The sequence below is a fragment of the Papio anubis genome, chromosome 7, assembly GCF_008728515.1.
Source record: "Papio anubis isolate 15944 chromosome 7, Panubis1.0, whole genome shotgun sequence".
Classification (NCBI taxonomy): domain Eukaryota; kingdom Metazoa; phylum Chordata; class Mammalia; order Primates; family Cercopithecidae; genus Papio; species Papio anubis.
The window spans coordinates 49686596-49698506 of NC_044982.1; the positions used below are offsets into that span (position 1 = coordinate 49686596).

At 40.4% G+C, this 11911-nt stretch overlaps 1 non-coding gene across 1 annotated transcript; it reads right to left on the bottom strand.

The window, feature by feature from the left end:
• Positions 1-808: 808 nt before the first annotated feature.
• LOC116276015 lies at positions 809-913 on the bottom strand. Its single transcript, XR_004185475.1, has one exon. It is a non-coding gene; the product is annotated as a U6 spliceosomal RNA (small nuclear RNA).
• Between the last annotated feature and the right edge of the window lie 10998 nt (positions 914-11911).

Genomic DNA, 11911 nt, shown 5'->3' on the forward strand with positions numbered 1-11911 from the left:
ATACAAACCACATACAAATGGGCCTCATGTAAAACACAAAACCCCAGTAAAGAAGCACACGGTTCTTTAGTTAATTTTTTAGTTAATGATGGAAGTGCATGTAAGAATATAAAAAAGGAGTATCCTCAAGCCAAAGATGTACAAGTAAGTGACTGAAATAAAAAAGAAAACTCCAGGCAGTAACCAGAGTAGTTACCATTCCCTTTCTATCAACACTAGGGCGGATGTGTAGACCCCTTTCTCTACAGCAGCAGAACAAAAGTAAACGAGTTTTATAATTGGCAGTCATAACAACTTACAGATGACTACACAATTAAATGAGGAGCCATCTCTGATATTTCTACCATAATAGGAACAGAAATATCTAGACCTATAGACATAAAGTTGATGAAGACACTTGACATTAAATTTCAAACTTCAAATAACACCCATAGACTGAGATTTTTTTGTAATTCCTAAGTCAGTCCTGATTCAGAGAAGTGACCAGGTTGGCATAGGCCAACTTTGGATATGAACAGGACCTAAAGGAGGCCCAGCAGAGACCCATAATCAGCTAGTTGATGAGGAGGAAGACCAAACACAGAATCAGAACAAGGGATTCTGTAGTCTTAAGGACAAAGGGTTTGTCTGCCCATTATTGTGGAAAGGATCCATACTTCAGGTGAACTCTCATATATTTTTTACTGACTGGCATATTATTCATTCTGTGGTATATTTCATTTCTCTTCACTGAACCTTTTGCAATCTTTAAAAAAATTCCTGCTTATGTACTCATTCTTTATTTTTTTATTTTTTGTTTTGTAATTTAAAAAATGCAGAACGGTTCACAAATTTGCATGTCATTCTCACAGGGGCCATACTAATGTTCTCTGTGTTGTTCCAATTTTAGTGTATATGCTGCTGAAGCAAGCACTACATTCCCTTTCATGTGCCTGAACTTGGTGGACACAAGAGAGCTGGCTTCTAAATTCTGTTGCTCAGAGTACATAAAAACAAACAAGGCCGGGCACGGTGGCTCACGCCTGTAATTCCAGCACTTTGGGAGGCCGAGGCGGGTGGATCGCGAGGTCAGGAGATCGAGACTATCCTGGCTAACACGCGAAACCCCGTCTCTACTAAAAATACCAAAAAAAATTAGCCAGACATGGTGGCGGGCGCCTGTAGTCACAGCTACTCGGGAGGCTGAGGCAGGAGAATCACTTGAATCCGGGAGGCGAAGCTTGCAGTGAGCCGAGATCACGCCACTGCACTGCAGCGTGGGCGACAGAGCGAGACTCCTTCTCAAAACAAACAAACAAACAAATAAACAGCTTCCCCTGTTACTGCTTGCATGTGCCACCTATTAATTACCCAAGGGTGAGACCTATTTTGTGAAGAGGAAAAGAAGTTCTGCTCTAGAAACTGTTGAGTGAAGTTTTTGTTTTACATTGCAGGTAGGGGAGGATTGCAGCAGGGAGGTTTCCATGAAATTGGCATTGTCAGTTGCCCAATGCAGAACTTGTGGTAGCTTGAGTTAGTCACTGTTTTAAATTCCTGAAAAAGCCAGGTGTGGTGGCATGCACCTCTAGTCCCAGCTACTTGGGAAGCTGAGGTGGGAGGATGGCTTGAGCCCAGGAGTTCTGTGCTACACAAATCGCATGTTTGCACTAAGTTCAGCATCAATATGGTGACCTCCTGGGAGCAAAAGACCAACAGGTTGCCCAAGGAGGGGTGAACCGGCTCAGGGCAGAAATGGAGCAGGCCAAAACTCCAGTGCTGATCAGTAGTGGGATCACATCTGTGAATAGCCACTGCATTCCAACCTGGACAACATGGTATCTTATTTAAAAAAAAAAAAGAAAAAAAAAATCCTGGAAAAAATAAACCCTGAAAATTGTGGGCCCATTTCCAATTTTTCTCCACTTCCCTGACAAGAGGTATTGGTGCAGAAGAAATTGCAATTTTTGCCATTAAAAGTAATGACAAAAACTGCAACTACTTTTGCATCAACCTAATAATATGGGTCCGGGGAGGAAACCAAAGATTAATGCCTCAAATAAAGCAAAAGTCTTGTCATGTAACTGCCCTTCTTAGACTACTTGGGCTGCTATAACAAAATACCATAAACTGGGTAGCTTTAAAACAACAGAAATTTATTGCTCACCATTCTGAAGACTGGGAAGTGCAAAATCGAGGCAGATTTGGTGTCTGGTGATGGCCTGCTTTCTGGTTTATAGAGGGCACCTTCTTGCTGTGTCCTCACAGCAAGATGGAAGGGGTAAGGGCCTCTCTGGGGTCTCTTTTATAAGGACACTAATCCCATTCACGAGGGCTCCCTCATGAATCACTTCCCAAATCACTTCCCAAAGTCCCCATCTCGTAATGGCATCACCTTAGGGGTTAGGATTTTAACATGAATTTTGGAGGGACACAAACATTCAGATGATAGCACTGCCCAAATGCTAAATGCAAACTCATTGTTGTTCAATGTGTTATTTAAAGGCTGTGCATTATGGCATTATCGTCCTCTTCTCCTCTTTCCTTCTGTAATTTGTCCATGTTAGGCTGCTCTATCTTCTGGCAGTTCTCCTCTCCCTTCCTCTGGGCTTCATTCCCTAACAAGGGTTCTGTGCCTGTCTCCCTGCCCAAACCCATTGGTAACTGTAACTACCACCTTAGTCTTGCCCAGTGGCAATATCTTCACCCATAGATTTAACTGAGGCAAAACTATTACCTGTTAAATAACTTTAGCTCGGCAGCATAAACACCTGAGTTAAGAAAAAATTACTAGTACACAAGTCATACATAGTGTTGGGGAATATTAGTTCTAAACATCTGACTTAAGAAGAAATGACTAGGAGACAAGTCATACATAGTGTTGGAGAATACTAGTCCTACAAGATATAAACAGACAAGGCAGGTGAGGTCCAAGCCAGTTTCTCTATGGGGAGATGTCTTCCACTTAATATAACTGAATACATTACAAAAGAAAGAAAGAGAAGAAGTAAAGGAAGGAAGAAAGAAAAGAAGAAAAAAATCCAATAAATCCACACTCAAAAAAAAGGGAGGCAAACTGGTATGGACAGAACAATTAGGAAAACAACGATAAATTTCACTTTACATGTGCTAGACAAAGGAGTTAATATCATGAAAACTTAACCATAACAAAATATTTTGGTGAACAGTATTTTGTCCTATATTAAGAAATCAATGTCCATAGATACAAGTTTGAGTTTAAAGAAACTAAAAGCTTAAGATGGCCAGATTAAAGATGTCTTTCATTTTCCTCTTTATAAGTTTTTTTTTTTTTTTTTAATTATTTGGAAGGAAATTTTGGAATCGAAGAAAATTTAAAAACTGAAAATTCTTTTATATGTTTTTCCTGTTGAATTAGTATTCTGTTTATGAAACAGGAACATGATATCCCCAAGCTGCTGTTGATGTCATCCAGTTGTAGCTAACTATGTGCTTAAAAAATAATTGAAGTGAGGATGAGAAACATATCTTACAGAAAGTAACAATATTATGCCTTTATACTTTGTCAATATGATCCCAAATGTGAAGACATTTGAAAATATCTGTTACTGATTTTTTTTTCTTTTCATCTAGATTAACAACACTACAGAGCTATCTATATTTTGGTAGTCACCAAACTTTTTAAAATGTCAATATCATTATACATGTTATCCATTCTCTACACCAGGATTTTTCAACCTTGGAACTATTAACACTTTGGGCCAGACAATTCTCTGTTGTAGGGTGCTGTCCTCTGTAGTGCAGGATGTTGAGCAGCATTCCTGATCTCTACCCAGTAGATGAAAGTTGTGATGACTAAAAACATCTCCAGACATTGCCAAATGTCCCCTGGGGGGACAAAATTGTCCCTGGTTGAGAAACACTGTTGTATAGTGAGTTATTACTATCCAAATATTTTGATTATCTTTTTAACCATTACCTACTACCCCAGCCACATTAATCATGCCATGATTCACATTGATCACAATGATTAAAGAAATTATAGATTTACTGTGGTGCTCAGGCACTTACCATTAGGCTATTAGACAAAGTCTGGGAATATAAGGGGAAAAAATTCCCATAATTACAAAAAATAAAAGATTACACAGAAAAGCAAAGGTGTTGGCTGTACACTAGGATCAAATGACATTCATTTGTTGAAGTAGTCTGAGTGACTCAAAGACGTACAGCAGCTATTATTCACTTAGCTACAACACAGCAAATATTAACACATATTTTGAAAAGGAGAGATGCTGCTTCATGTGACAATACTGATAATATTTAAGAAGAGATGTTAGTGACTCATCAGATACTCAGGCAGGCATGATTTTTCCCCTTAAATGTCACTAATGATTTTTCTTACTGCCTTTTTTATTTCAGCACATGTTCAGTGGCACCCACAATCAAAATTCTATTACAAAATGCAATATCGAATATCTTACTTTTATTTTATTTAAATAAATATTGTAAATGATCATAGTGAGTAACATAAGCAATAAGTATTATTTGTACCACCATTCTTCTAGATTGTAGTGATTTTTATTTCATCACTGTGAATGGTGGATGGTCTTTTGTCTCTTCTAAATGTCCCATTCCTCATGGGATAAATTAAAATGACCCATAAGCAAAGTTAAGTTTTAAGTGGATATTTTTTTTTCAAATAGACAGCCTTGCCTTGTACTATTATCCTCCAATTTCCTTTTTACATTTTCAAAAATAATATGTGAGTTTTAAAACTTGTTTAATTTAAAATGACTCTTTTTTAAAAAAGAAAACACTGTAGTGGGATGCCGGGATTGCATTCATCCCAGCATGCCCCACCACTGTTCTTTGGATGGCAATCACAGGACCCAGACATCAAGCTGTGGAAGAGATTCTTCCAAGCAACAGCATCTGGCTCTTTGGCAAACTGAACAGGCAGTTGCCCTGGTGGCTTTGGAGTTGCCTCTGGGTCTGTCACAGGGTAAGGCTGCTGATGGAGTGTCTGGATTCTCATCTCCTTTTCATTTCACTGTCTTTCTCATATACATTTTGGGCATCAAGAGACCCACTCTCTTCCATAAGGCAAATACTGCCCTCCTTAAGCCTGATGAACTTTTAAATAAACCCTGTTGTACTTCCATAAGTATCCCTTTCCATTGCCCACATCTCTTACGGAAGTGTAAAAATAGGCAAGCATTCTGGCTCAGCAACACTAGCATTCTATTTCACACCCCACCTACAGAGAGAATCAGAAATTCAATGCTCTCTTCTCAGTCTTGAATATTTTAAGCTTATATTTTCACCTTCTTTACTCATAATAGATCTTTTTGCCAGTTAAATTTAATAAATTCATATTTATAATATGAATAGCTACCTAATCTCATAAAAACTTTTTTTTTCATTCTTAGGATCACATAATCTAAGCTGGTAAGGTGGTATAAAGACCGTAGGAGCTTAGTTTGAAGAATTTATGGCACTTTAAAATCATAAGTGCAGTCCTTGGAACAAACAAACACCTTGAATACCAGAATCAGCAGCTCCAGAACAAAGGGGCTCTTATACCTTCTTAGCTGTGAAGGAAATTAAAAAGACCAAATTTGAAAAATAAAGAATGAGTTTTTAGAGGTTTGGGGATTAAAAAAAAAATTCCTCAATGTGCTGAATAATTTGCATGAAAACTATTAATCAATATGGCTTCTCTACAGACCACAGGCTATGCACGGGCACCATTACCCACAATTCATACCCAAAAGGTAAAGTACTATTGGTGAGGATGTGGCTCAAAGTCTCTAGTGTGTCCAAACACACACTAGATCAGTAGGACTGATTTGTAAGAGGTAGCATTTAATTCTTCCTGTGAGAATTCTTCAGAAAAAAAGAAACCTTCATGCACTGGCCACCTCATGGAGACTCAGTTTTAATCTGTTATTTGATCAGCACGTTCAATAACTCCATCAATAACCTATGAAAACTTCCATGGTAATGTCTGTGTTATGAATGGAAAGTGAAAAAAATAGAGAGGGGGAGAATTTGTGTAAGAAAGACTACATTTGAGTGTAAGTTGTTACTCAAAAAATCCTAAATTTGAGGGGAAATTAAACCCATTAATTTCTAGGACTGGCAAGCAGTTGAAGCTAAAATGGACATAAATAAATAACAGTAACTACTTCTAGCCCAGAAAGGGGCTTTTTAAAAGTAAATTGTATTTATAATTAATTGAATACTTGCTTTTACATTCTGTTTGAAATAAGATAAGAATATAATGATGGCATATATGCATATATGGTCTCTATCTTTTACAGATGAACTAAAAGAATATAGAGTTAAATCTAAGGTTTGTTTGATTCCTATCAAAAAATTATTTTTTACTGAGGAGCACATATTCTAAACACACAATAAATCATACACTCAGCTGCCTTCTGATTTTATTTTTTAGAAGCAAATTAGATTTGAACATTAAAAGTCATATACTTTTGTCAGTTCATGCAAACAATTCCTACAGCTTTCCCTGGGAACATTGCTATGGATGAGCAGTACAGGTCCTTACAACTTAGAGCAAATCTCTCCAGGCTTAATTTTTGGCCAGAAGAGAGTAATGAAAACTTTTAGATCAAATGTTTATTATTACTATTCGATTATTTGAAATGAGAAAAATACGAACCTCTAGACATAATCAATTCTTGACAATTGCCTACTACGTAGTAGGCGCCCAGATATGCTTGTTGAATGCATATACGAATGAATGAATGAATGTGAGTTCATGTTACAATAAACTTTTGAAAAAGTACTTATGCTCTAGAGACGTCCTGGCTTGATAATCACAAATCTTTAGATAAATCAGAGACTTCAATAAATATTTTTGCACGTGAAAAAAAACAAATTTATCCATCCCACCATGTGTGCACCAATTGGTTAATTAAACCAAATTGATCAAAATGTGCAATTGCATTTAAGAATATATGGTCTAATGTAAAATGTTGTTTGCTTTTACTGAAATGTTTTCATTAAGACTCTAGACTTGACTGAAGTTATATTTACCCAATGCCAACTACCAGGATATTAAAAATATTTCTTGATGATAATGAAATTGTTTGGTTTCCCTCCAATTCCTTGGTGACTATCTCATGTTTACAGAATGTCTTTTTGTTAGAGAAAGACTTCAACCACTTCAACCACTACTTGTGGTTTTTGGTTGAAGCAGTAGGAAAAGGTCAGGGTAGACTTAAGCCCAAGATTCTGTTGATACTCAAGGTCTATACCCCATGCCTATTTCTTCTGTGCTTATCTGACACATTTTGTCCATCAAATACAAGAGAGCATAATCAAAAGGGTTACTGCTTTTCCAGTAACCCAGAATACACTATCTACACGTGGGTGATCTGTGTGTCCCTTAAGTGATGGCTTTCATTGTCTTATTTGGGAGCAAGTATTGGAAGCAATGATATCTTTCACTTTTTGCATGTTCATTGGCTGAATAAGCTGCCAGAAAACTGCCATTTAGGCTAAGAGTTACTGTCTGTGGTTGAACTCACTTAAATGGTATTCAATAAATGATTAGGAATGTCATTATTGAGTGGCTATCCAAAGTCAGATACTTGCTAATAAAGATGCCTCCAAGCATCCATAGGTTAAATGCTAAGAAAGAGATTCACAAATGGAAGCAAGTCTGTTTTTGCTCTTATGTTGTTGGGCAAGTAAGACACCTAGACTTCAAGCTATCCCCGGGAGACCTGGTGTCCTCCTTACTCCAGCTGACACACATGGCCTCACCAAAAGCAGAAACCAGAGCTTGTTTGATAAATAGTAACTGAGTACTCCAACGTTTGCAATCTGAAAAAGGCATTTAAAATGAACAGGTGAAACTCTAGATCCATCATGCAGGAGGCTTATCTAACATTGATGGAAAGCTGCAAAGGAGGCGAGAAGATTCCTAGACCACACCAAGTAGCTGATAGTTGACTCTCACCAAAGGGAGGTTACAATGTTCTAGAGACTCACCTGCCCTAAGGGAGGAAGAGCAGGTACCTGGGGCTTCGTGGGTATCTCCAGGCCTGCTTGTCTTCAGAGTCTTGAAGAGGCTACCTAGCCCGTGGGCAAAATCACAAAAGTGGCAAGTCTATAGGAAGTCTGTAGATAAATCGATGGAAGCAGGGAAGGAAGTGGGGTATGCTTGATTGAGGGACAACAGAGCTGGCCCCAGGATACTGACGGATGCAGAGGGAAGCGTGCATTTGTGGAAGGAGCTTTCCTGTGAGGCTATGCCTCAAGGGAGGAGAGTGTATTCAGTTGGCCTTGGAGGACAGGGTCCTTCCTTCTCCACGAGGCTGGATGTGTGCAGGTGTCCGCAGGTCAGCCGCCAAAGCGACTACCTGCTCTTCTCTCTTCTCTCCTAGACACTTCCGATGGACTCAGACCCCAGCAATATCTCTCCCTCGCACTGCGCTTGGCTGATCAAAGCGAGAAGCTTTGCGAACTCCCCAGAGGGTGCACGCTCCCCATCTAATCTTTGGTGAAGAGAAGTGACGGCCTGGTCACAGTGCGCCTGTCAGCCTGCAGCCGCGCCCAGGCTCACACTGGGGCGGGTTGTGGGGGATACTGATGGGGGCGCCTCTTTCCCCGGCTGTCTGAGCCTTAGCTGGGAGACTGTGCTGGGGAAGAGGCAGGGGCAGAGCCAGTTCCGAGGGGTTTAGGACGCCAAGCAAGAAGGGCCTACCCTTTCGCGAACATCGAAGCACTTCGTGGAGACCAAACAGAGTTTGCCCCTTCCCCAAGCTGTAACGGCCCCAGGGTTCTTGGGACTGCGGAAGAAAACCGCGTCCTCGAGTCCTGGCGCCCTGGAAGGCCGGCAGTCTCAAGGATCAGGCCCGGCACCAAGGACTGCCACTCCTTCCGCGCCGAGGGCGGGATCCCGGGGGTCCCCCAGTCCCACGCTGTCTCCCCTAGCTCGGCGCCCTGGGTCCAAGGCGGCCGGCGTGAGGTCTCAGCTGGCCGCACCTCGCCCAAAAAGGGAAAAGACCAGAGGCCGCCGACGTCTCCTCCCAGTCAGAAGTTGGGACGCACTAGGGTGTAGAAAGGTCGGGATGTTCCCCCACCCCAAACCCACACACGCTTGCGAGCACACACGCAGACACAGAGACACGCGCGCGCGCACACACGCACACACGTAAGCTTTGCTCCCCTGGCCTGAGAGCCGGAGAGGGGGCGCTTTGGAAAACTTGGCTGATTCGCCGGATGACCATGTGCGTTCACGACTGTACCCGCCAAACATAACCTTAATTTTACAAGATGTTTTTCCTCATAACTTTTCTGCAAATGAGTCAGAACAGAACCCAGTTTCCGAGGCAGCCCAGTCTGGTTTGCTAAATATCTCAAAATGTACCAGGTGGCTCTAAGCTTCCAAATCCTCCATCGCGCGGGAGCCGCGGCCGCCCTCACCCGGCTCCGCGCGCGCAAACGGAAGGGCGCGAGGTTTGCGCGGAGAGCCAGGCAGCCCGGGCGCCTCCAGCGGGGCGGCGCAGCTCGAGACCCGGCGACCCGCCGGCAGGGGAGTCCAGTCCCGCGCCGCACTTGCCAGAAAATAGCCCGCCTGACCACAGCCGGCCCTGGCGCTTGCACATTAAGAAACTCAAATTAAGAAGTGGGTGAATTGGGAAAGGAGGGAGCCGGGGGAGTTTGCACCGTGTATCTCAGGTATGAGCACTTTTCACTGACATTGATGCAACTGCATTAGAGTTAATGGCAGCAGCCTGCTTCTCATTATTAATTGTCTTTGTGTTTGGATAAAGTATGTAATCTTCTTCTCAACCACACCATTAAAATAGGTTGCCTTTTCAATTAAGAACTGTCGTGAGCACAGCAGTCAATTTTCCTAATGAAGATGCATTATATTTTCACTTTTTTTTAAATAATGGAAAATCCCGGGTTTTCATTAGACACGATTACAGAGAAATACAAGAGGGCTCCTCTAAAATTCATGCGGTCATGTAGTGCATTAAACGCCAGGCTTTTAAATAAATTGAAATTTCTGCAGATAAAAGAAAAGCATGGCTATCAAATATGTTGAAACACGCTTCATTCAGATTTTTAAAAGCAAACATGATGAGTTCATTTTTCCAAATGCACTTAACAGATACAACAGTTTTTAAAAGTACAGTGACTGCCTGAAAATATACTATAAACTTTTTTTTGGGGGGGGTCCCTTCTAGTTTACGGATGATCTGCAGATCTTAAACTAAGCGGTGAATGTTGGAAATGCACTATGCACATTTAGATAATGTTCGGCCTTTGAACAAATGCCTCAGATTAATCATTCAGCAGCACAAACGGTCTGGACTGTGCACCTACAATTAGTTTTTATTTGTTTGTTTGTTTATTTGCTTTCTTCCTTGCTTTCATTTTCTTTTCTTTTCTCTTTTAAGACAAATTGAAAGCCAGTGACCCTGGTAGAACTGTTTAAAATTCTATACCTTGGAGATAAGCAACTTTCCAATTGTTGCAAAAAAATTAAAAATTGCAAAATTCTAATTTTGAAGTTTTAAAATTGGTCAGAAATATTCATTCCTGAATCCGAAAATAGGAAGTTTGCATTCATTAACAAAAATGAAAAAGTGTGTGTTATTTATTCTCTAACCTTGGGAATCTGGGACCATGTAGTGAAAAGGATATGTCAAGATTTCTGGATTTTCTTGTTAATAAAAAATTAAGGTTGCTATATTTTGCGTATGAAATACTGTTTCAGACAAATAATTTCTGTCTTTTTCTTTCTCCATTCAATGTGAATACTCTCATAGGAGCCACATTAGGGAATACTGTTTGAGAGAAAAATAAGTCAAATTCTTCTAAGTTGAAAAAAAAAAGTTCCCAACAACCGCCAGACTTTTTCTTTGTAAGGCAACATCAGTTGGTTTCTTGTAGACATGGTCTTTTCCAGGTTTTAGGTGTCTATCTTTTAAAAATTGAACCTTTTTTTTTTTTTTTTTTTTTTTTATCAACCAGCCCCTTAAAATGATCTGCAAAGAGAGGGAAATTAGATTTTCGATTAAAACCTTATCCCATCTCGAAGGATTACTTTATATTGATTCTTAAATATGGCTACAATTGATGGACTCTAATTAAAAATCCAAAGGAAAAGTCTGTCGTGCCCATATAAAAGAAGCTTTTCATATACGGGAAATAAAGCTTGTAAAAGGTTACAAATAAAAGATTAGAGATTTATCCAAACTAGTTTAAAGCTTCACTGTGGTTTTCTTTTCTTCTTTTTTTCCTTTCTTACAAAACCATTCCTGGGTCTTTTTTTCCCCAGTTTTAAATGAAGTTTGCAAACAGGCAAGATATTGGACTGTAATGGTTGTTTTATATCAGCTCTGTAAGCTCAAGGCTGCTGCCTGCAGTAGAATTGATTTCAAGGAAACTTCAGGACCAGGAGATGAAAATTATGTAAACTGACAGCTACCACCCTTCATCAATCCATCCACATTCCCATCCACACCCTCCTAACACACACACACACACACACACACACACAGACCTGCCTCACACTTCTCTCTGTCTCACATCCACACATGCCCTTCCTATCCCTCACCGTAACCTTACTCTGCACACACCCTTGGTCCCCACACTCTCAGGGACAGAGGCACAGCTCCCGGCTCACACTCTGCTCATAAATGTCTCACAGCCCCACATCTCGCACTTGTCACACAATCTTAATCCGTTTCATTCCGGAACAACATGGTCCTCTTTTCCTCTTTTTCACATTTGGAGTTTGCCTCCCTACTCTTTTATCGAGACAGCCCAATCCTATCTTTGAAGTTGTTTCTTTCTCCCTTACCCTCTTTTTTGAGGCAACCGCAGTGCAGGGAGTGAGAGACCCAAGCTTAATTTATAAGTGATCTGTTGCCTTATTTTTTCCCCTAAATTCTGTCTGCATTTCCAATCT